This window comes from Triticum urartu, chromosome 1A (assembly GCF_056163025.1).
Source record: "Triticum urartu cultivar PI428250 chromosome 1A, HENAU_Tu73, whole genome shotgun sequence".
Classification (NCBI taxonomy): domain Eukaryota; kingdom Viridiplantae; phylum Streptophyta; class Magnoliopsida; order Poales; family Poaceae; genus Triticum; species Triticum urartu.
In genome coordinates, this window is record NC_141873.1 from 222,034,430 (window position 1) to 222,059,063 (window position 24,634).

Sequence of the window (24,634 nt, forward strand, 5' to 3'; positions counted from 1 at the left end):
TCCTTAGTTGTCCGTGGATTTGTGTATCGTTCTATGTATCCGAGGATCTAGCACATGTGTGACTTGTTCTTATTAGTTTGAGTGTTCCTCTTGTGTTTCCCCCTTGTGTTTTCCCTCGTTTTCCATCGTTTCCCTCTTTGTGTTCCTCGTGTTCTTCGCGGGATCTGCTCCTTTCGTGAAAGATCGGGCGATTAGGGTTCTACCCTACATCATCTTGGTATCTAGAGCAAGGTTGATCACGATTTCAGAGCCCCCTCTTCGTTTTCTAGCCTAATTTTGTTGTTTTTCGTCCTAATTCGAAAATCCCCACCAAAAATAGCCCCAAATTTTTTTTGTGATCTGTTGGTGTGTTGAGATTTTGTTGGTTTTGATCCATGAATTTTGTGTGTGGCTCGTAGATCTAGCCTCCCCCCTTTCTTTTCCTCCAATTTCTTCTTTTCCCCTTCGGATTTGGGCTTTTCCCCAAGTTTTTCCGCCCAAATCCATGATCCCGAAGTCTCTGTTCTTGGCAGAATCACGACCACCGGAACTTCTGGTCCAGCCTGGACATTCCAGCCCCCAGACCTTGCGGCCTTCCCCGAAACCTCCGGTCCCCGGACCTTTCGTCTTGCCCGGAACTTCCGGCTTAGACAGAAAGTTCGCACTACTTCCACAACTCCGCCCAATTTCCACCAAATTTTGTTTCGGTGCTCACCATATACCATATATACTTCCGCATACCTCCACCACTTCTGCATAACCCAACTATTTTTGGACCGTTTCGCTCCCCGACACAATTGCTACTTCGAGGTTTGAGAATTTGAGTTGCGGTACCATATCCTTTTGTTGTTTTTCGTCCTAATTCGACGATCACAAGCAAGATAATGACGCAAGGATGGATGAAATTCGTGCTTTGTTGCTCAACCGCTCGTCTTCCACTTCAAGAAGGAGCCATTCAAGCCACCACTCCAACTTTACACTCTCCGGCTCAAGTACACCGACATCGAACACTCTTCGTCGAGCCGCGCGTGCCGACCATCAAGCAAGCCTCAATCCCCTAAGAGACACCGACTCTCAAGAGCGCCGACAACGTCAAACTCAAGTAGCCTTTGCGCTTGCACGAGAACGGCAATGACAACGCCAACATGAAGAGGAAGAGTGAGCGTGTCTACACCAAAATGCCCAAGATGCTGAGGCACAACGTCAAGAACAACAACTCCGTGATGCTCAAGCACTTGCGGCGCAACAAGCTCTACGCGATTCGAGTCGAGCCATTGCCGACTGAAGCCGACAAGCCCGTGAACAAGAGGAAGCACATCGCGAAGAAATTCAAGAACAAAGATTTCACGCTCGCGTGCATCGTCAAGTTCCTCTTCGAGCTCGTGAAGATCCTCCACAAGTGATAGAGGCTAAGGTGTCCCGATGTTTCGATGAGATGGTGGCTATCGTTTTCTGTGGGAGTCGACCTTGACGATCCGACTATGAACGTGCGAGACGTCGCGCCTTAGCAATCGCTAAACCAACTTCCGAGGGTTATTGACCACGCCGGAGCACGATCAACCTGACCACGAGGGTCTGTTTCCTGCGAGCAAACGAAGAACAAGCAAGAAACTGAGATTGCAATCGGGATATTGCGAATATAAGATGAAAGCTTTATTGATCAAGGTGGGGTTCTGTGACGTCTTGGTCTGGTCGTTGGACACAAACGAAGTACGCGAAGTTGCAGCTATGGCGAACTTTTAATCTAAACAAAACCCAAAGTCTAAACGACGCCCTAAGGGCTGTATATATGGAGGAAGAGGGGGGAATTTCGTGGCCCTTGAGGGTGGGGTCCGAAACCAACCCTAACTCTTGTTTCCCCACACATACGGACTCTAAAAATAGCCTATACTTAAGTATTTCGAAATTACATGGGCCTGGCCCATTAATAAGGTGACGCAGCACCTAGAATAGCCTATGGACGAATATTATGAAGTGGCATCTTGTATATTTCGTCCAAGGCTTCATGCACTCCTTATGGCGGCTTCAAAGTCCTGAAATCATCACTTGTAACTCCGTTCTTGATCCCCTTGCGCATGCCATCAACTCCATGCGTGTTCTTGCTCCAATGTTCATCCTTCTCCAAGCTAGGCCCTTCATTTATAAGCAAAACAAATGTATCCAATTTAGGCAGCATCATAATCTCATGAACATTAGAATCATTACCAAGAAACGGAAGTACCTGGTAATTTAATTGGCGTGCGCGAGCTCTAGTAATTGGTCCAGTATATGTAACAGTAGGGGCTGTGGGTGTAACAATGGTATTGATGTCCTCATCATCCTCCCCTTCTTGAAATGAAGTCGTCCTCGACGGAAGCGCATCTTCCTCACCCAAATAAGGCTTCAAATCTGCAATGTTAAAAGTGGGACTAACCCCAAAATCTACAGGTAGCTCAAGTTTATATGCATTATCATTTATTTTCTCTAACACCTTAAAAGGACCATCAGCGCGTGGCATTAGCTTTGATTTGCGCAGATTAGGAAATCTATCTTTACGCAAATGTAACCAAACAAGATCTCCAGGCGCAAACACAACATGTTTTCTACCCTTATCTCCAGCAAGTTTATATTTAGCATTCATACGCTCAATGTTTTCCTTATTTAACTCATGCATTTTTAAAATCAATTCAGAACGTTCTTTAGCATCAAAATTAACCTTCTCTGAAGATGGAAGAGGCAACAAATCAATAGGTGCACGAGGTAGGAAACCATACACAATTTCAAAAGGGCACATCTTAGTAGTAGAATGCAATGAACGATTATATGCAAATTCAATATGAGGCAAGCATTCTTCCCACATTTTCTTGTTATTCTTCAAAACAGCCCGAAGCATAGTAGACAATGTTCTATTGACTACTTCAGTTTGTCCATCAGTTTGGGGGTGACAAGTAGTACTAAAAAGCAGCTTAGTCCCCAACTTAGCCCATAAACATCTCCAAAAGTGGCTAAGAAATTTAGTATCACGATCTGAAACAATAGTATTTGGCACATCATGTAAGCGAATAATTTCACGAAAGAACAAATCAGCAACATTAACAGCATCATCGCTTTTATGACATGGTATAAAGTGTGCCATTTTCGAGAACCTATCCACGACAACAAATATGCTATCCCTCCCCTTCTTTGTTCGAGGTAAACCTAAAACAAAGTCCATAGATATATCCTCCCAAGGAACACTAGGTACTGGCAAAGGCATATATAAACCATTAGGATTGAGTCGTGACTTAGCTCTTGACATGTAGTGCAGCGAGCAACAAAACGCTCAACATCCCGTCTCATCTTTGGCCAAAAGAAATGTGTAGCAAGTATATCCTCCGTCTTCTTGACACCAAAGTGTCCCATTAATCCTCCTCCATGCGCCTCCTGCAACAACAAAAGACGAACGGAGCTAGCTGGAATGCATAGCTTGTTAGCACGAAACACAAATCCATCGTTAAGAACGAACTTGTTCCAAGTTCTCCCTTCCTTACAATTCTGCAATACATCTTTAAATTCAGCATCATGAACATATTGATCTTTGATGGTCTCCAAACCAAATATTTTAAAGTCAAGTTGTGAAAGCATAGTATAACGACGAGACAAGGCATTAGCAATAACATTTTCTTTACCCTTCTTGTGTTTAATGACATAAGGGAAAGTCTCAATGAATTCAACCCATTTAGCATGTCTACGGTTCAGTTTTGCTTGACTTTTAATGTGTTTCAAAGATTCATGATCAGAATGTATAACAAATTCCTTGGGCCATAAATAATGTTGCCATGTTTCTAAGGTCCGAACAAGAGCATATAATTCTTTATCATAAGTAGAATAGTTCAGACTAGGCCCACTCAATTTTTCAGAAAAGTATGCAACAGGTTTTCCATCTTGTAATAACACACCTCCTAATCCAATTCCACTAGCATCATATTCAAGCTCAAAAGTCTTATTGAAATTAGGAAGTTGGAGTAAAGGAGCATGTGTCAACTTATCTTTCAAAACCGTGAAGGCTTCTTCCTGTGCGGTACCCCAAACAAAAGGCACATCCGTCTTTGTAAGCTCGTTGAGAGGCGCAGCAATGGTGCTGAAATCTCTCACAAAACGCCTATAGAAACCAGTGAGGCCAAGGAAACTCCTCACTTGTGTGACCGTTTTGGGCTGCGGCCAACTCTCAATAGCTTCAATCTTGGCTTTATCAACTTCAATTCCCTGTGGAGTAACAACATAGCCAAGAAAAGATACTCGGTCGGTGCAAAAGGTGCACTTTCCAAGGTTTCCAAACAAACGTGCATCACGTAGAGCAATAAAAACAGCACGTAAATGTTCCAAATGTTCCTCCAAAGATTTGCTATAAATCAATATGTCATCAAAGTAAACTACCACAAATCGTCCAATAAAAGCACGTAAAACTTCGTTCATTAACCTCATGAAAGTACTAGGTGCATTAGTTAACCCAAAAGGCATGACTAACCACTCATATAATCCAAACTTAGTTTTAAATGCTGTTTTCCATTCATCACCCAATTTCATACGAATTTGATGGTATCCACTACGCAAATCAACTTTGGAGAATATTGTAGAGCCACTCAATTCATCAAGCATATCATCTAGCCTAGGAATAGGATGACGATAACGAATAGTAATATTATTAATGCCTCTACAATCAACGCACATACGCGACGTACCTTCCTTTTTCGGCACTAAAATGATAGGAACAGCACAAGGACTAAGGGATTCGCGTATATAACCTTTGTCGAGCAGTTCTTGTACTTGACGCATAATCTCCTTCGTCTCCTCTGGATTGGTACGGTATGGTGCACGGTTGGGTAGCGAAGCACCGGGAATTAAGTCAATTTGATGCTCAATCCCTCGAATAGGTGGTAATCCCGGTGGCACGTCTTGTGGAAAGACGTCAGCGAACTCCTGCAAAATGTTAGTGACAGCAGGGGGCAAAGAGGAAGGCACGTCCTCGAATGAAAATAATGCCTCTTTGCACACAAAAGCATAGCAAACAGATTTGCTGAAATCTAGCTCATCAATATCAGATTTGGTGGCAAGTAAACATGCACTTTTCAATTTAATTTCAGAAACCACAATAGATGGTTTATTATTAGGCTTCATTTGGTGCTCAAATTCTTTTGCCACAATCTGATTTTCACTCTTATTTGTCTCCTGTTTTGCTTTATTAGCTCTATTAATATCATCTTTCAAAATGGAATCAGGAGTCATAGGAAGCAAAGTAATATTTTTATCGTTATGAACAAGAGTATACTTATTGTTTCTACCATGGTGTACAGAATTTTTATCAAATTGCCATGGTCTACCAAGTAATAAGGAACATGCTTGCATAGGTACCACATCACAATCAACATAATCAGCATATGTAGAGATACTAAAATGCACACGAACAGTACGTGTTACCTTAACCTTGCCGCTGTTGTTGAACCATTGGATGTAGTAAGGATGTGGATGTGGTCTTGTGGTGAGAGATAGCTTCTCCACCATCTCCATGCTAGCCAAGTTATTGCAGCTCCCTCCATCTATGATCACGCGAACAAAACGTTCCTTCACAACTCCCTTTGTATGGAACAAATTATGCCTCTGATTTTGCTCAGCTTGTGTAACCTGCACACTCAAAACACGTTGAGCAACTAAACTTTCATACCTGTCAGCATCTTCAGGAGCCATGTATTGCGTCTCATGATCAGAATCGTCTCCACCGTGTTCGTCACATGTAATAAGAGCCAAAGTCTCCTCATCATAGTCACTAGCGGACTCATACCCACCATCCTCAGTAACAATCATCACACGCTTAGATGGGCATTCTCTCGCATAATGACCTCCACCCTTGCAACGTCGACAAATAATATCATGTGTTTGCCCTGTTGATGCCATGGATGAAGAAGAGCTCTTTGCAGGCCCAGAAGGTGTGCTCTTGGCAGATAGTGGTGATTGTGCCTGCTTTATTGTATCATGGTTGGAGGTGGTAGCCGACGGAGGCACCGGTGTAGCAGAACGTGTGGAAGTAGATGATGCACGTGGTGTCCATGATGAAGGTCGACCTGCAGAAAAGTTAGTCCGCGCCAATGCCTGTCGATCCTGCACTTCACGTTCAGCTTTACAAGCAAGATGGAATAAACGAGTGATATTAGTATACTCCTTATACTCTAGAATCGTCTGAATCTCTCTATTTAATCCACCCATAAAACGTGCAAGCATAGCTTCATTCTCCTCAACAATACCACATCTAATCATGCCAGTTTGTAATTCCTGATAATATTCTTCTACAGAATTTTTTCCCTGTCTTAAGCGCTGCAATTTTTGAAGTAATTCACGTTGATAATATGGTGGAACCCAACGAATACGCATAGCAGTTTTCAAAGCAGCCCAAGTAGCCGGAATAGGATATAATCTACAATGCTCAGACCACCAAACACATGCAAAACTAGTGAATGCACAAACAGCAGCAGGAACACGTCTCTCCTCGGGATATTGTAAACATGTAAATCGTTGTTCAGTTTCTAACTCCCAAGTAAGATATATATCAGGAACATATCTACCCTCAAATGGTGGAATATTCAATTTTAGTTTAGGGAGATGGTCATGATCTCGTACCTGAGGGTGAGCCCTACCATTGCCATTATTTGCATGTGGACGACCTGGTGGTTGCTGTGCTGTTGGTGGCACGTAGTTCTGATTTTGATCAACCTCATCCTCATAATCTCCCACATAAGCATCCTCCTCCACATCAGCAGTAGGAGCCACAGAAGTATCAACAGCAGCACCAGCAGTTTGGCCCGACTGAAGAGGGACACGGCTCGCTCGGCGGAGGGCTGTTTCCCGACGTGGAGGTAGTCGGTGTTGTTGTTGTTGTTGCAGAGGTGCGGTAGGAGCAGCCGGTGGTGGTGGTGGAAAGCGCGAAAGCAATTCAGCAAACTTGTTATCGAGCTTTGTTTCAAACGTCTTCTCCATGCCATCTATCTTCTCCATGGCCTCTTCAAATCTGTTTATCACATCTTGCACCTGTCCATTCATCATTTGCTGAAACGTATCATGAAGCTCCTTGTTCGTCAAGTTCTCCCAGTCAGTCTCGTCGGCTTGTGATCCTGGCATGGTTAGCAGCAATAGAAACACACAAGAATATGATCCTACAGACTACTAACAAGTGGTGGTGGTGGCGGGAGTCACAAATCCGTCAAGCAAATCTCAAATTCTTACCAGTTCTTACCCAGCAGCAGGCGGTGATCGGCAACCGTTGTAGTCAAGAACTCTCAAAAGCTTGGATAGAGCGATTGCCAGGGAGAGTCAAACGCACGACGTAGATGTATGTGGAGCTGGGAAGGCTTATAGTATGGTAGCAAAAAGGGTCAGAAATAATCAATTCAGAGATGCAAAGTTGAATAAACGCTCAACGACGGTACTGTGCTGGTCCTAGGCTAGACCGTGCTAGAGACGCGAGCCTAGAACACTAACAAAATCACGGCGCTGCACGTAAATAAGGGAAAAGCACACTCTAGAACTTTTTTTTTGCTCTTTTTTTTTGCGCTCCTTTTTTTTGCGCTCCTCTTTTTTTTTGCGAAAAATCACTATAATGGCGAGTGTCTCAAAACTCTTCCCTCGTCCAACTGATAGGATGGGCACGAAAAAAAAATTCACTTTTTTTCGGAAAGCAGGGCAGCGACGACGAAAAAGTGCGACAAAAAATCACTATGATGGCACGTGGCTCAAAAGACTCAGAAAAGCCTAAAAATAGGATAGGGAAAAAAATTGCCCGTGAAAATTTTGGCCTAAAAACTGCCCGGGAGTTGATAGATGCCACTTCATAAATTTCGTCCAAAGACTATTTCAGGTGCTGTGTCACCTTATTATTGGGCCAGGCCCATGTATTTTCGAAATACTTAAATATAGGCTGTTTTTAGAGTCCGTATGTGTGGGGAAACAAGAGTTAGGGTTGGTTTCGGACCCCCCCTCCAAGGGCCACGAAATCCCCCCTCTTCCTCCATATATACAGCCCTTAGGGCGTCGTTTAGACTTTGGGGTTTTGTTTAGATTAAAAGTTCGCCATACCTGCAACTTCGTGTACTTCGTTTGTGTCCAAGGACCAGACCAAGACGTCACAGAACCCCACCTTGATCAATAAAGCTTTCATCTTATATTCGCAATATCCAGATTGCAATCTCAGTTTCTTGCTTGTTCTTTGTTTGCTCGCAGGAAACAGACCCTCATGGTCAGGTTGATCATGCTCCGGCGTGGTCAATAACCCCTCGGAAGTTGATTTAGCGATTGCTAAGGCGCGAAGTCTCGCACGTTCGTAGTCGGATCGTCAAGGTCGACTCCCACAGAAACGATAGCCACCATCTCATCGAAACATCGGGACATAGAGGCTAAGGTGTCCCGATGTTTCGATGAGATGGTGGCTATCATTTTCTGTGGGAGTCGACCTTGACGATCCGACTACGAACGTGCGAGACGTCGCGCCTTAGCAATCGCTAAACCAACTTCCGAGGGTTATTGACCACGCCGGAGCACGATCAACCTGACCACGAGGGTCTGTTTCCTGCGAGCAAACGAAGAACAAGCAAGAAACTGAGATTGCAATCGGGATATTGCGAATATAAGATGAAAGCTTTATTGATCAAGGTGGGGTTCTGTGACGTCTTGGTCTGGTCGTTGGACACAAATGAAGTACGCGAAGTTGCAGCTATGGCGAACTTTTAATCTAAACAAAACCCAAAGTCTAAACGACGCCCTAAGGGCTGTATATATGGAGGAAGAGGGGGGAATTTCGTGGCCCTTGAGGGTGGGGTCAGAAACCAACCCTAACTCTTGTTTCCCCACACATACGGACTCTAAAAATAGCCTATACTTAAGTATTTCGAAATTACATGGGCCTGGCCCATTAATAAGGTGATGCAGCACCTAGAATAGCCTATGGACGAATATTATGAAGTGGCATCTTGTATATTTCGTCCAAGGCTTCATGCACTCCTTATGGCGGCTTCAAAGTCCTGAAATCATCACTTGTAACTCCGTTCTTGATCCCCTTGCGCATGCCATCAACTCCATGCGTGTTCTTGCTCCAATGTTCATCCTTCTCCAAGCTAGGCCCTTCATTTGTAAGCAAAACAAATGTATCCAATTTAGGCAGCATCATAATCTCATGAACATTAGAATCATTACCAAGAAACGAAAGTACCTAGTAATTTAATTGGCGTGCGCGAGCTCTAGTAATTGGTCCAGTATATGTAACAGTAGGGGTTGTGGGTGTAACAATGGTATTGATGTCCTCATCAACAAGCTCGCCAACACCATCAAGTTCATCGAGAGCATGAAAACAATGGAAATCCTCCACGACAAGAGCAACATGAGGATAACAACCCTCCGCGCCAAGAGCACCACGAGTTGAACAATCATCTACAACATGGGCGTCATCATCCCCGACCCCAACACAATGAAGAGCAACGCTACGGCAAGCTCAAGTTCACCATGCCCAAGTTCAACGAAAGCAACGATCCCGAAGAGTACCTTTCATGGGCATTGAAAGTTGACAAGATTTTCTGTTTGCACAGTTATGAAGAAGAGAAGAAGATCGCAATGGCATCCCTTGAGTTCCAAGACTATGTGCTCATTTGGTGGGAACAAGTCATTGAGCGCCAAGAGGCAAGAGGTGAACCACCCATCACTACTTGGGCACAAATGAAGGATGTCATGAGAGCACGCTTCGTACCTACCTACTACAACCGCGATCTCTTCAAGAAACTCCAACAACTCAAGAAAGGAACCAATAGCGTTGAAGAATACTACAAGGAGATGGAGATTGCAATGATAAGAGCCAATGTCACAGAAGATGATGAGCAAACAATGGCACGTTTCTTGAATGGACTCAATCATCCTATCAAGAAGATCGCCGACTTCCAACCATACTCAAATCTCATCGAGCTAGTGCACCAAGCTACCAAAGCGGGATGCCAAGTGCAAGATGATTTCAAGTATGCCAAGTTCTCATCCAAGTCCTACGGCTTCTCCAATAACCAAGCTTCAACGACTCCAACACCGACTACAAGACCTTCTACTTCCAACATCGACAAGTCGACTTCCAAGAAAGCTTCGCCAACTACAAGCAATCCTACTACGAGCAACTTCAAGCCGAGAGCTTCATCATCCAAAACCCCAACCGATGAGACCGTCAAGACGAGTTCCTTCAAGTGTTTCACTCATGGAGGCCGAGGCCACAAGTCCTATGAGTGCACCAACAAGCGAACCATGGTCTTCAACGACGATGGCACTTATGACTCCATGAGCGAAGGCGAAATGGAAGCCCTCGAGCAAGTTGCCATGCACCGCCAAGTGAGCAATGAAGAAGAACAAGTATTTTGTGATGAAGACTCAAGTCCCGCACTTGTTGTCTCCAAAGTCTTGACTCTCCAACATCACCAAGAAGAAGACCAACGATGCCACATATTCCACACCAAGGCCGGCATCAATGGACGATCCGTCAAGGTCATCATTGATGGAGGGAGTTGTCACAATCTCGCAAGTGAAGAACTTTGCTCCAAGCTCCAGTTGCCCAAGACGAAGCATCCACATCCATACAAAGTGCAATGGCTTAGTGACTCTGGCACTATCCAAGTCGAGCACCGAGTACAAGTCTCCTTCAAGATCGGCGCCTACGAAGACACCTTGGAGTGTGACGTCGTTCCAATGACCGTTTGTCATCTTCTCCTTGGACGGCCATGGCAATTCGATAGAGGAGTCGTCCACAACGGCCGAAGGAACCACTACATCTTCAAGATGAAGGGCAAGGATTACGTCCTCCGTCCAATGTCGCCAAGTCAAGTGATCGCCGACAAGCAAACCACCCATCGTGGAGATCATAGTGAGAGAGCGAGCCACCACAAAGAGAGTGAGCGCCACAAGCCAAAATCGAGTGCCTCCATGATGAGCGACAAGAAAAACTTAGTTCTATTTGCCACCAAACGTGAGATGAGGGAAGTGTGTGAGAACCCATCGAGTGTCCTACACTATGTCCTATTGTGCAAGGACAAGGAACCACAAACTAACACCTCTCACAATCTACCCTTGGTGTTATCTTCTTTATTGCAGGAATTTCATGATGTTTTCCCCGATGAGCTACCTCCGGGACTACCTCCACTACGAGGCATTGAGCACCGCATCGACCTCATCCCCGGAGCTCCGCTTCCGAACAAAGCTCCCTATCGCGTCAACCCCGAAGAAACCAAAGAAATTCAAAGGCAAGTAAAGCATCTCATGACCATGGACATGTGCGTGAAAGTTTGAGCCCTTGTGCCGTACCGGTCATTCTTGTGCCAAAATGTGACGGTAGCTTTCGCATGTGCTCCGATTGTAGACCTATCAATGCTATCACCGTTCGCTATAGGTATCCCATTCCACGCCTAGATGATATGCTAGATGAGCTTAGTGGTGCCACTATATTTTCCAAAATTGATCTTAAGAGTGGTTACTATCAAATCCGCATACAAGAGGGCGATGAATGGAAAACCGCATTCAAAACCAAGTTTGGTTTGTATGAGTGGTTAGTGATGCCTATGGGTCTCTCGGAAGCACCGGGCACTTTTATGCGCCTTATGAATCATGTCTTTCGCCCTTACATTGGTTTATTTGTTGTGGTTTACTTCGATGACATTCTTGTGTTTAGCAAATCCATCAAAGAGCATGTCACACATGTCCGCACCGTTTTGCAAACTCTTAGAAAAGAGCGCCTCTATGCTAATACGGAGAAATGCCTTTTTGGTGTTGATAAGCTCGTTTTCTTGGGTTATGTTGTTTCTTCTAAGGGTGTTCATGTAGATGAGTCCAAGATCAATGCTATTAAGACTTGGCCGCAACCAACCAACTTGCATCAAGTGCGTAGTTTTCTTGGCCTTGCGGGTTTCTATCGTCGCTTTGTGAAGGATTTTAGCACCATTGCTTCGCCTTTACATGCTTTGAGCAAGAAGAATGCACCTTTTATTTGGGGACCATCCCAAGATATCGCATTCAATGAGCTTATGAATTTTCTTACTCATGCTCCCATGCTTGCTTTACTCAACTTCGACAAGCCTTTTGAGATTCATTGCGGTGCTAGTGGTAATGGCATAGGAGGTGTGTTAACGCAAGAGAAGCGCCCCATAGATTAGTTTAGTGAGAAACTTTCCGGAGCGCAACTCAATTACCCCATCTATGACAAAGAGCTATATGCTTTAGTCCGTGTTTTGTATGAATGGGAACATTACCTTCGTCCCCATGAGTTTATCATTCATACCGATCATGAGACCCTCAAGTATCTTAAGGGTCAAACCAAGTTGAACATGCGTCATGCTAAATGGAGTGGATTTATTGAGTCTTTTCCCTATGTCATCAAGTACATCAAGGGTAAGAAAACATCGTAGCGGATGCTCTTTCCCGCATATGCATGCTTGTCACGCAACTTGAGTTAGATGTCATTGGCTTCGAGCATATCAAAGACTTGTATGAGCATGATGCAACTTTTGCCATTCCTTATGCCAAGTGTTTGTCAAATACATCTTGGGAACGCTATTACATCAAAGATGGCTATCTTATGAGAGCTAACAAACTTTGCATTCCAGAGTCCTCTCTTCGTTTGTTGCTTTTGCAGGAATCTCATGGATGAGGCTTAATGGGACACTTCGGACGCGGCAAGACGTTCGCCGCGCTCTCGAAGAGCTACTTTTGGCCGAAGATGTTTCGGGATGTCAATCGTTTCACCAACCGGTGTTCTACATCTCGCAAAGCTAAGTCCAAAGCTCAATCACATGGTCTCTATATGCCTTTACCAATTCCCTACCAACCTTGGGAAGACATTAGCATGGACTTTGTACTTGGTTTGCCTAGGACTCACAATGGGAAAGATTCCATATTTGTCGTTGTGGACCGTTTCTCAAAAATGGCACACTTTATTCCTTGTAACAAGATAGACGATGCTTCACATGTGGCTAATCTCTTTTGTAGGGAAATATTGCGTCTACATGGTGTGCCAAAGACTATCGTCTCCTACCGCGACGTCAAGTTCCTTAGCTACTTGTGGAAGACCCTATGCGCCAAGCTCGGAATCAAGCTACTTTTCTCCACGGCTTACCATCCTCAAACTGACGGCCAAACGGAGGTGACAAACCGCACACTCTCCGCTCTACTTCGAGTACTCATCAAGAAGAACATCAAGGAGTGGGCGGAGTGTTTACCCATTGCCGAGTTCGCCTACAACCGAGCAAGACACTCAACAACCGGCAAGTCACCTTTCGAGGTCGTCTACGGATTCAACCCTTTGTCACCATTGGATATTCTACCTCTACCACTCCACGAGCGAATCAATTTGGACACAAGTGCACGAGCGACCCATCTCAAGAAGGTGCATGAAGATACAAGACACACCATCGAGCGCCAAGTACAACGCCTTGCGACCAAGCTCAACGTCAACAAGCAACCTATGGTCTTCAACATTGGTGATCTCGTGTGGCTACACCTTCGCAAGGAGCGCTTTCCACAAGAACGCAAGTCTAAGCTTCGACCTCGAGAAGATGGACCCTTCAAGGTGCTCGCACGCTACAACGACAACGCTTACAAGATCGACCTCCCGCGCGACAAATACAACGTGAGCGACATCTTCAACATCAAAGATCTCTCTCCCTTCCATGGTGATGGAGAATTTGATCCGAGGATGGATCTTCCTCAAGGGAGGGGAGATGATGCGGAGCATCCCACGACCATCCCCATGGACGCCACCTCAACTATCCAAGCTCCAAGTGGACCAATGACAAGGGCTAGGGAACGTTCTATTCAATCCGAGGTGACATCACTCCTACTTGAGTTTTCCCCCTCTTCAAGTGAGACATGGCTACTGCCTAAGTCCGAGATACTATGTGTCATCAGGTACAACGCTCAAGACTCGGAGCCGAGGACTGTAGAGGAAGAGACAGGCATCAACACTCTTGATGAGGACATCAATACCATTGTTACACCCACAGCCCCTGCTGCTATACATACTGGACCAATTACTAGAGCTCGCGCACGCCAATTGAATTATCAAGTACTTTCTTTCTTGGTAACGATTCTAATGTTCATGAGAATATGATGCTGGCTAAATTGGATACATTTGTTTTGCTTACAAATGAAGGGCCTAGCTTGGACAAGAAAGATGAACCTTGGAACAAGTTCAAGCGTGGAGATGATGGCATGCGCAAGGGGATCCAGAACGGAGTTACAAGTGACGATTTCAGGACTTTGAAGCCACCATAAGGAGTGCATGAAGCCTTGGATGAAATATACAAGATGCCACTTCATAAATTTCGTCCAAAGACTATTTCAGGTGCTGTGTCACCTTATTATTGGGCCAGGCCCATGTATTTTCGAAATACTTAAATATAGGCTGTTTTTAGAGTCCGTATGTGTGGGGAAACAAGAGTTAGGGTTGGTTTCAGACCCCTCCTCCAAGGGCCACGAAATCCCCCCTCTTCCTCCATATATACAGCCCTTAGGGCGTCGTTTAGACTTTGGGGTTTTGTTTAGATTAAAAGTTCGCCATACCTGCAACTTCGCGTACTTCGTTTGTGTCCAATGCCTTTGCCAGTACCTAGTGTTCCTTGGGAGGATATATCTATGGACTTTGTTTTAGGTTTACCTGGAACAAAGAAGGGGAGGGATAGCATATTTGTTGTCGTGGATAGGTTCTCGAAAATGGCACACTTTATACCATGTCATAAAAGCGATGATGCTGTTAATGTTGCTGATTTGTTCTTTCGTGAAATTATTCGCTTACATGGTGTGCCAAATACTATTGTTTCAGATCGTGATACTAAATTTCTTAGCCACTTTTGGAGATGTTTATGGGCTAAGTTGGGGACTAAGCTGCTTTTTAGTACTACTTGTCACCCCCAAACTGATGGACAAACTGAAGTAGTCAATAGAACATTGTCTACTATGCTTAGGGCTGTTTTGAAGAATAACAAGAAAATGTGGGAAGAATGCTTGCCTCATATTGAATTTGCTTATAATCGCTCATTGCATTCTACTACTAAGATGTGCCCTTTTGAAATTGTGTATGGTTTCCTACCTCGTGCACCTATTGATTTGTTGCCTCTTCCATCTTCAGAGAAGGTTAATTTTGATGCTAAAGAACGTTCTGAATTGATTTTAAAAATGCATGAGTTAACTAAGGAAAACATTGAGCGTATGAATGCTAAATATAAACTTGCTGGAGATAAGGGTAGAAAACATGTTGTGTTTGCGCCTGGAGATCTTGTTTGGTTACATTTGCGTAAAGATAGATTTCCTAATCTGCGCAAATCAAAGCTAATGCCACGCGCTGATGGTCCTTTTAAGGTGTTAGAGAAAATAAATGATAATGCATATAAACTTGAGCTACCTGTAGATTTTGGGGTTAGTCCCACTTTTAACATTGCAGATTTGAAGCCTTATTTGGGTGAGGAAGATGCGCTTCCGTCGAGGACGACTTCATTTCAAGAAGGGGAGGATGATGAGGACATCAATACCATTGTTACACCCACAGCCCCTACTGTTACATATACTGGACCAATTACTAGAGCTCGCGCACGCCAATTAAATTACCAGGTACTTTCGTTTCTTGGTAATGATTCTAATGTTCATGAGATTATGATGCTGCCTAAATTGGATACATTTGTTTTGCTTACAAATGAAGGGCCTAGCTTGGAGAAGGATGAACATTGGAGCAAGAACACGCATGGAGTTGATGGCATTCGCAAGGGGATCAAGAACGGAGTTACAAGTGATGATTTCAGGACTTTGAAGCCGCCATAAGGAGTGCATGAAGCCTTGGACGAAATATACAAGATGCCACTTCATAATATTCGTCCATAGGCTATTCTAGGTGCTGCGTCACCTTATTAATGGGCCAGGCCCATGTAATTTCGAAATACTTAAGTATAGGCTATTTTTAGAGTCCGTATGTGTGGGGAAACAAGAGTTAGGGTTGGTTTCGGACCCCACCCTCAAGGGCCACGAAATTCCCCCCTCTTCCTCCATATATACAGCCCTTAGGGCGTCGTTTAGACTTTGGGTTTTGTTTAGATTAAAAGTTCGCCATAGTTGCAACTTCGCGTACTTCGTTTGTGTCCAACGACCAGACCAAGACGTCACAGAACCCCACCTTGATCAATAAAGCTTTCATCTTATATTCGCAATATCCCGATTGCAATCTCAGTTTCTTGCTTGTTCTTCGTTTGCTCGCAGGAAACAGACCCTCGTGGTCAGGTTGATCGCTCCGGCGTGGTCAATAACCCTCGGAAGTTGGTTTAGCGATTGCTAAGGCGCGACGTCTCGCACGTTCGTAGTCGGATCGTCAAGGTCGACTCCCACAGAAAACGATAGCCACCATCTCATCGAAACATCGGGACACCTTAGCCTCTATCAATGTTTCTCTGGTCAAATCAGGTCGATGCAGCGTCCTGAGGTGAAGAAGACGAGGAGATCTGCAGCGGCGGCGGCAGAGCTCGAGCGGCTGCGAAACAGGGAGAGGAGGAAGACGATTGAAGGGGGAGAATGAAAAAAGACCTAGGTCGTACCTATTTATAAGGGAGTGCGCGAACAGGCGGGCGCGAAAATCAAGGAGACCCGAATAATGATTATCCAACTAAACGGATGCCTCGATTCTCGGAAGGCATTAAAAAATGAAAGATCCGTTGGAAGATGACGTCACAACGGGTTACAGAAGTTTTCAGACAGAGGATAGATTCCACCTAAGTATTGAAGATTGACAAAGAACAAAGTTCAAAGTCAACCTGGGGCCTAATGTTGGGGATATTACCACCGGTATGACCCGCCCAGGAGGGGCCGGGTCAGCCCTAATGGCGGGTTACATAAGAAGCCCGATAAACATTCAAGATGACAGTTTACTAAACGTATAGAAGGCCCAAAGGCCTGGGGCCGGCTTAAGGCCTGATACTGTAAACCGCCTTATGTAAGGAAAGACTTGTAAAGAAAGGCATGTAAAGGAAGTCACCGAGCCGGACACGATTATGAGCCGGCCGGGACTCAGTAGGCCACCAGGCGTCAACCCGTGTATATAAGGGGACGACCCGATGGCGGTTTAGGACAAGAAACAACCAAGTCGATAACCAAGTCAGCGAGTTAAGCCTCTTGGAGATCGAAACTTCAGCAATACCAATCCCAACTAGACGTAGGCTTTTACCTTCATCGTAAGGGGCCGAACTAGTACAAAAACTCTCTCGTGTGTCCTTTGTCCCGATTAACCCCTTTAAGCTTCCTAGTGCGATGGCCCTACGACTAAGTCCTTGCTCTAGGACATCTGCCGTGTCAACTCCATGACAGGTTGCATATATCATGTTTACCGTTTTCACTTGGGGAGGAAATTTCTTCTGTCCTCTTGTGTTCGGCGGTCGGGGCTCCTTGTCGTCGTCGCTATGCAGCCCCTTTTCCTTGTTTTCGGCATTCAACTTGTCGGCCTGTTTGAACACCCAGCATTCTCTGTTGGTGTGGTTGGCTGGTTTATCGGGGGTGTCGTGAATTTGACACGAACGATCGAGTATGCGGTCCAAGCTGGATGGGACCAGATTGCTTCTCTTGAACGGCTTTTTTTCCGCTGACCGAATTTAGAGCCACTGAATCCGGCATTAACTAACGTGTCTTCGGTGTTGTCGCCGTTGTTGCGGCGCTTGTGTCTGTTGCGACGTGGCTTGCCGTTGCTATCTTTGGCATCTGAATTGCCAAGATTTCTTGATGTGTTGTTGCTGCGAGCCAGCCAGCTGTCCTCTCCCGCATAAAAGCGGGTCATGAGTGTCGTGAGGGCTGCCATGGACTTTGGCTTCTCTTGGCCGAGGTGTCGGGTGAGCTACTCGTCGCGGATGTTATGCTTAAATGCCGCTAAGGACTCGGCATTCGGAAAGTCAACAATTTGGTTCTTTTTAGTTAGGAACCGAGTCCAAAATTTCCTGGCTGATTCCCCTGGCTGTTGGGTTATGTGACTCAAGTCATCAGCATCCGGTGGTCGCACATAAGTGCCCTGGAAGTTATCAAGGAATGCGTCTTCCAAGTTCTCCCAACTGCCAATGGAGTTTTCTGGCAGGCTATTCAGCCAATGCCGAGCCGGCCCTTTGAGTTTTAGTGGGAGGTACTTGATGGCATGTAGATCGTCACCACGGGCCATGTGGATGTGGAGGAGGAAATCTTCAATCCATACCGTGGGATCTGTTGTACCATCGTATGATTCGATGTTCACGGGTTTAAACCCTTCTGGGAATTCGTGATCCATTACTTCGTTGGTGAAGCATAGGGGGTGTGCGGCGCCTCTGTGCCGGGCTATGTCACGACGCAGTTCATACGAGTCGTGTCTGCTGTATTCGGCCCGGCCGGATTTGCTTTTAGTATATCCGGCATGACGGTCATCGTCGTGCATTGGGGCACGCCCCCGTGATCCGTAGATCGATCTTGTGTGCCCAGTGCCAGTTGCTATTTTTTGCTTGTTTTTTACATCGCAGGAAATCAATATCAAACGAAGTCCAAACACCGCGAAACTTAACGGGGATTTTTTTGGACCAGAAGGAACCCAATGGGCCAGAGCTGCGCCTGGGGGTGCCCCGAGGGGGGCACAACCCACCAGGGCGCGCCAGGGCCCCCTGGCGCGCCCAGGTGGGTTGTGCCCACCTTGGTGGCCTCCCGCACCCCCTCTTTGCACTATAAATTCCCAAATATTCCAAAACCCTTTGGGGTTAACCTAGATCAGAAGTTCCGCTGTTGCAGGGCTCCGTAGCCACCGAAAACCAATCTAGACCCGTTCTGGCACCCTGCCGGAGGGGGGGAATCATCTCCGGTGGCTATCTTCATCATTCCGGCGGCCACCACGATGAGGAGGGAGTAGTCCACCCTCAGGGCTGAGGGTTTGTACTAGTAGCTATGTGCTTAATCTCTCTCTCGTGATCTATATCATGGGATTGGTTAATATAGTCGGATCATATGATGTTTCTCCCCTCTACACTCTTGTTGTGATGAATTGAGTCTTTACCCTTTGAAGTTTTGTCTTGTCGGATTGAATATTCAGAGATGAGAACACATGATATATGTCTTGCGGTATGAATACTTGAGGTGGCAATTGGGGTATCTTATTGATTCACTTGATATATGTGATGGCATTCAACTCGCGGATTCCCGCGGTGATATTGGGGTAATCTATGCATAGGGGTTGATGCATGTTTTTATCATCTTTTCTTCGACGGAAACTTTGGGTTCTCTTTATAGTTCTTTGTGTGGATTGAGTATTATGAATATGAATATGCTTTGGTATTATTCTAGTACGAACTCTAGGATAGATCGAACAAAAACAATAGCTTTGTGTTATTTTAGTACGAACTCTTGAATAGATCGGTCGGAAAGAATAGCTTTGAGGTGGCTTCGTACCCTATAAACAATCCCTATCTTTTGTTCTCCACTAATAGGAACTCGGGTGTGATTCTTCGTTACACTTTGAGGGATAATCATATGATCCAACTATGTTAGCACTGTTGGAGATTGCACTAGTGAAAGTACGGACCCTAGGCCTTGTTTTTAAGCATCTCAATACCGTTTCTGTGCCCGTTTACTATTTGCTACCTTGCTATTTTTATTTATTCAGATTATAAAAATATATTTCTACCATCAATATTACACTTTTATCACCATCTCTTCGCCGAACTAGTGCACCTATACAATTTGCCATTGTATTGGGTGTGTTGGGGACACAAGAGATTTCTTGTATTTGGTCGCAGGGTTGTTTGAGAGAGACCATCTTCATCCTACACCTCCCACGGATTGATAAACCTTAGGTCATCCACTTGAGGGAAAATTGCTACTGTCCTACAGAACTCTGTGCTTGGAGGCCCAACACGAGTCTACAAGAATAAAGTTGCGTAGTAGACATCAGTGCTTCTCCGCCGGCTCCTTCGCCAGTCGATCGCGCTCCCGGGCGGCCTGACTGCGCTCCTGCTCCTTGGTGTGGAGCTTGGACTCGACCTCGCCCAGGCACTTCCGCAGATCCGCGGTAGCCTCTGCCAAGGCAAGAAAGAGAAAATGTCAGCATCAACCAAAAGCAAGTAGTTGTCGGAAGATCCGGCTCGACTGCTCAGCAGTCGGCCCAAACCTCGGGGGCTACACCCAGCGGGTGCACTGAAGCGCCCCCGTAGAAAGAAAGATGAAGTGCTTACTTCAGCTCTGGGTCAGATCAGCGGTCCGCTTGGCCAACTCCTGGTGCTGGGAGTTGTAGGCGGCCGCACGAAGGTTGTGGTAGTCCTGCAACAAAGACAACGGAAGAAAAGACACTTCACCACTCAGAGCATACCTTGAAGTTCCGAACCCCCTGCTCAACAGCCGGCCCAAAACTCTTCGGCCACACCCAGTGGGTGCGGTGGCATGCCCCCAAGGTAGATCACAAGAATCAAAAACAAATAGCAGAGAGCATACCTGGACGGAAGCATGCATCGCCAACAACTCCTTCCTAGACTACAAGAGGGTGGCGCCGTGGGTGTTGAACTGGGCCAGGATGTCCTTCACCGCCACGTTGAGGACACCCGATCCAGCCCGGGACGTCCAGTCCAGCGGAGCGGCGCTGGTGGCCTCGGTGTCGGGCGCCGACGAGCTCGCGGACCCAACCTCCATCGGCCTTGGCATCGAAACTGCCTTCACTAGGCACTGGCGCGTCGAAACGCGAGGCCTTGCAACCCGGCCCACCACCAGCTCACTGCCAAATGGCGGCACCACTGGCACTTTGGGCCGGCTGCCCTGCACGCCAGCAGTCGGCGTGCGTGGGGGCACCTCCGTCTCCGAGACGATGGGGTCTTCCCCTCCCCGCTCCAGCGCCGGTTGGTCTGCCCTGGCTCCCCAGTCGGCGCCTAGTCCTCTACCACTATCGGCTCCACCTGCTACGAGCCGGTAGGCCCCGGAGCCCTGGCGCAGGCCTGCTCCTCCTCCCGTGCCTTGGCCACAGCATCCGCCTACTCCTTGTCCGCCGCGTCAGCCTGCGCCTTGGCTACCGCATCGGCCTCCGCCCGTGCCGCTTTGGTCGCCTCCGCCTTCACCTGGGTCGCGGCCTCCCGCTCCAGCTGCACCTCCCGCGCATTCCTCTCCGCCGTCTCCCAAAGGGCGGTGACCGGATCCACGCGAAGGGTGTTTGCGGGGCCATCTGCCGCCCCAATCATCGAGGCGGACGGAGCCCACGATAGAGAAAGCGGAGCCCTGCGCAAACACGGCAAGGAAAGCTAAGAAGAAGTTTGCAAAAAAGAAGAAACAAACACAAGACGGAGATCCGCAAGAAAGAAAGTGATACTTACGCAGACACCATTGGGCGCTACTTCGGGCCCTTCCGGATGGCGGCCGCCTTCGCGGCCTCTTGCCGCTTGGTCGCATCGGTCGTGGCCCTGGCCTTCTTGGATGGCAGACTGCCGAACAACCCAGCGTCGGCCTAGCGCTTCAGCACACCGGGTACTCCAGTCGGCGCCGTCGAGGAGCCGGCGCCTGTCCTACCGGCGTGGCTCGTCGTCTTCCTCGTCGTTGTCCGGCCACTCCCCGATGCCGCCTCCTGTGGAGCCACCTGCTCCCTCGCCGCCGCCTCCTATGGCGTCGTCCTCCTCCATGGCGGCCGCCCCCAGCTCGGGGTCATCCACATCGCTCTCTGTGTTGTCCACCGGGTACTCATGGCCTGGGCCTGCGTGCCAACTACCGTCTGGCCCAGGAAGCACTGTGTCACAACTGGGTGGTCAGGCAGCACGAGAAGATGGCAAATGCAAAGAAAAAGATTTAGACACTTATCAGAGGCGGTGGGTTGTCGTGGCTGTATGGCTTCTTGCCGAACTGCCAGCTCCCCTCAACGTGCTTGCAGTCGGAGAAGTAGTTGACCAACCGGACCACCTCCACGTCCGGCAGCGCCTTGGTGGACATCCGGCACTGGTCCCGGAGCCCACTCATGTCGCTGATCAGGTGGGGCCAGGCCTGAGGAGGCAGCACCCGGTGCTCGATGAAGGTGACCAACAGATCTGAGGCCTTGAGGCCTTCCGACTCCGTCATATCTTGGATCTGGGTGAGAGCGATGGAGCAGGCGGCCGACAGTGTCCTTGGCCGGAACTTCCAGTTGGTGCGGGGCTCAACTGGCGGGCCAGCTGCATAAGCCAGCAAGTTGACGTAGTCCCGCGTCGCGTGGACGTTCCAGACGCAGAAGTATGATTTTTGCCAGAGCTTGGCCGACTCTAGTAGGGCAAGGGACGGGAGGTGGATCCCGGAGCCGGTGCAGCGCACCGCCACGCAGGCCCCGCACTGGGCCACCACACCTTTGGCGGCGGTGCCGAGCTTGAGGTAGAAGAGCCCCCCCCCATAGCTCGAGTGAGGGCAGCACGCCATGATATCCTTTGCAGAAGGTGACGAAGGCGGCGAGTAGCACCACCGTGTTCGGCGTGAGATGGTGGGGTTGGAGTTGGTAGAAGTCGAGGAAGGACCGGATGAAGCCGCTCGCCGGCAAGCCGAAGCAACGGAGGAAGTGCGTCTTGAAGATGACGCGCTCGCCCTCTTGCGGCGCCGATGAGATCTCCCTCTCCGGGGGAACACGCACCTCCACATTCGCTGCACGAGGAAGCTGTCGCGTTTCACGGAGGAAGTCGAGGTGGTCGGTGTGGATGTTCAACCTGTCCCAGTCGCCTCGAGCCATTGCCTGCGGTTGCTTGGAGACGGCGCGGTCACACGATGGCGAGGCCGCGACGATGCGGTGAAGTTCGACGATAGTGGGCTGCTGCGCCACTTCGACGATGGGCAGCGGCACAATGGCGGCAAGATGGCGAGGCGAGGCGGAGTAGAGGACACGAGGGAGAAAGAAGATGAAGGACGGGGAGGGCGCGCGTGCGCTCTGCCGCGCCCTCCTCCCCCTACTTATTGGCCCGCGGCGGCGGAGCCGAAGAGGCAAGACGTGGGGGCGTGGGATTAACTGCACCCATGCCCTGCATGACCCCGCACATTCCATGGCTTAATGGCGCGTGGGTGATGTGCCCGAAATGGGCAACCATCCGCCTTGGCAGCAGCGGATCCGCACGCGCGCCGGGGCCCTGTAGTGGTGGGCCCGGGCCTGCGGCGATGTCCCGTCGCGCACGTGGGCTGGTAGGCTGGCCCGGTCTGCTGGCGCCGCGTGGCAAGCAGGCAATGGGCGGCACGGCTGACGCCCGGTCGGCTCGACTCCTGGCATCCCTCGCGTCGATTCAAATTCACCAGTCGGCTGACCCCTCCTTGACCGGCTCTTGACAGTCGGCATCACCAGAAGCCGGATGAAACAAGACTACCAGATCACTCAGAGTAGGAAGCTGCTGAGGCTCCTTGATTTCAGCCGCGGTGCCCCACCAGCTTTGGGGACTACTATCGGAGGGATTGACCACGGGTAGCCTCATCAGCACCCCATGGTATTTCAAGACATCGGGGCTAGCTGCTCCCCTCACACCTTTCCGGTGAAAGGCCGACTCCTAGGGCCAGCTGCTAGAAGATGGCTTCCCCCCAACAGGCGGCCTCATAGAGCCGGCACCTAGCAGGCGGCCCCGCGCCCCCTCAAAGTTTGCACCCATTTACTACGATGAGATGGGGCGTGGCTATAGTATAACCTGCCACCCCCGAATCCAGGACGAGCATGGCTACAGTGCGGGTGTACCAAGCGGACACCCCTCGTCCGGCGCGACACTGTTGCCACGCGGTCCATGATGCGACCTACGTTAGAAGGAGCCATGCTCCCATGATGGGCGGTCGGTACGGCCCGTAGGCGGCGGGCCCTACCTGTCCGTGAGCACCTAAAAGATGGCGCCCCCCGAGCAGGCGGCCTTAAGGGCGGGCCAACTCCCAGCAGGCGGCCCTCCCCTCCCCTCGGAGTCTGCGTGCCATTAATCCAAAGAGACGGGGCGTGGCTACAGTAAGCGCCAGCTAGGTGGCGGGACTATAGCCATGCGCCCCTCGACAAAGCCTTGGTCACCAAGGGCGGAGCTATAGTAGAAAGCAATCAGCATGGCCCGCGGCCGGTGGGCCCTACCTGTCGGCCGAGTTCATGGTAGCTGGCTGGACCCACCAAGAGGCGGGCCCCAGCAGCCGGCGGAGAAGCCGGCGCTCAGAGACACTGACGCCCGGGCCCTACACCCGGCCGGATTACCATTGTACCCCTAGGGGGTAGGCCTATATAAACCCCCCAGGCTCATCCATGCAAAGGGTTATGAACCCTAGCCAACATACACCCACATAGAGAGAGAGGGGGGGAGATAGAGCTAGCCTTGCCCTTCTTCCTCCTCTAGTCGAAACAGCTCAAGGATCACTCTTGTAGCTACTCTATTGACGATAGTCATTATGCGGAGACCCCGCGGAGCAGGACTAGGGGTGTTATATCCACAGAGAACCCCGAACCTGGGTAAGACTCGTAGGCGTTCTAGATCTCGCTCATTCCCGCTTCTAGGACCCGACGACGTACTCATGTCCCCATCCATGATAAGCCGCCCCTAGCATATGTAGCTAGATATCCCTGACATACATAGCCCTTTCCTTTCATCTTAGAGCTATAGTGATTAGTTCACCCATTGTGGATGACGCCACGGTCAAATTGCCAAGGTCGTCCAACTAGGAGGTGGCAAAC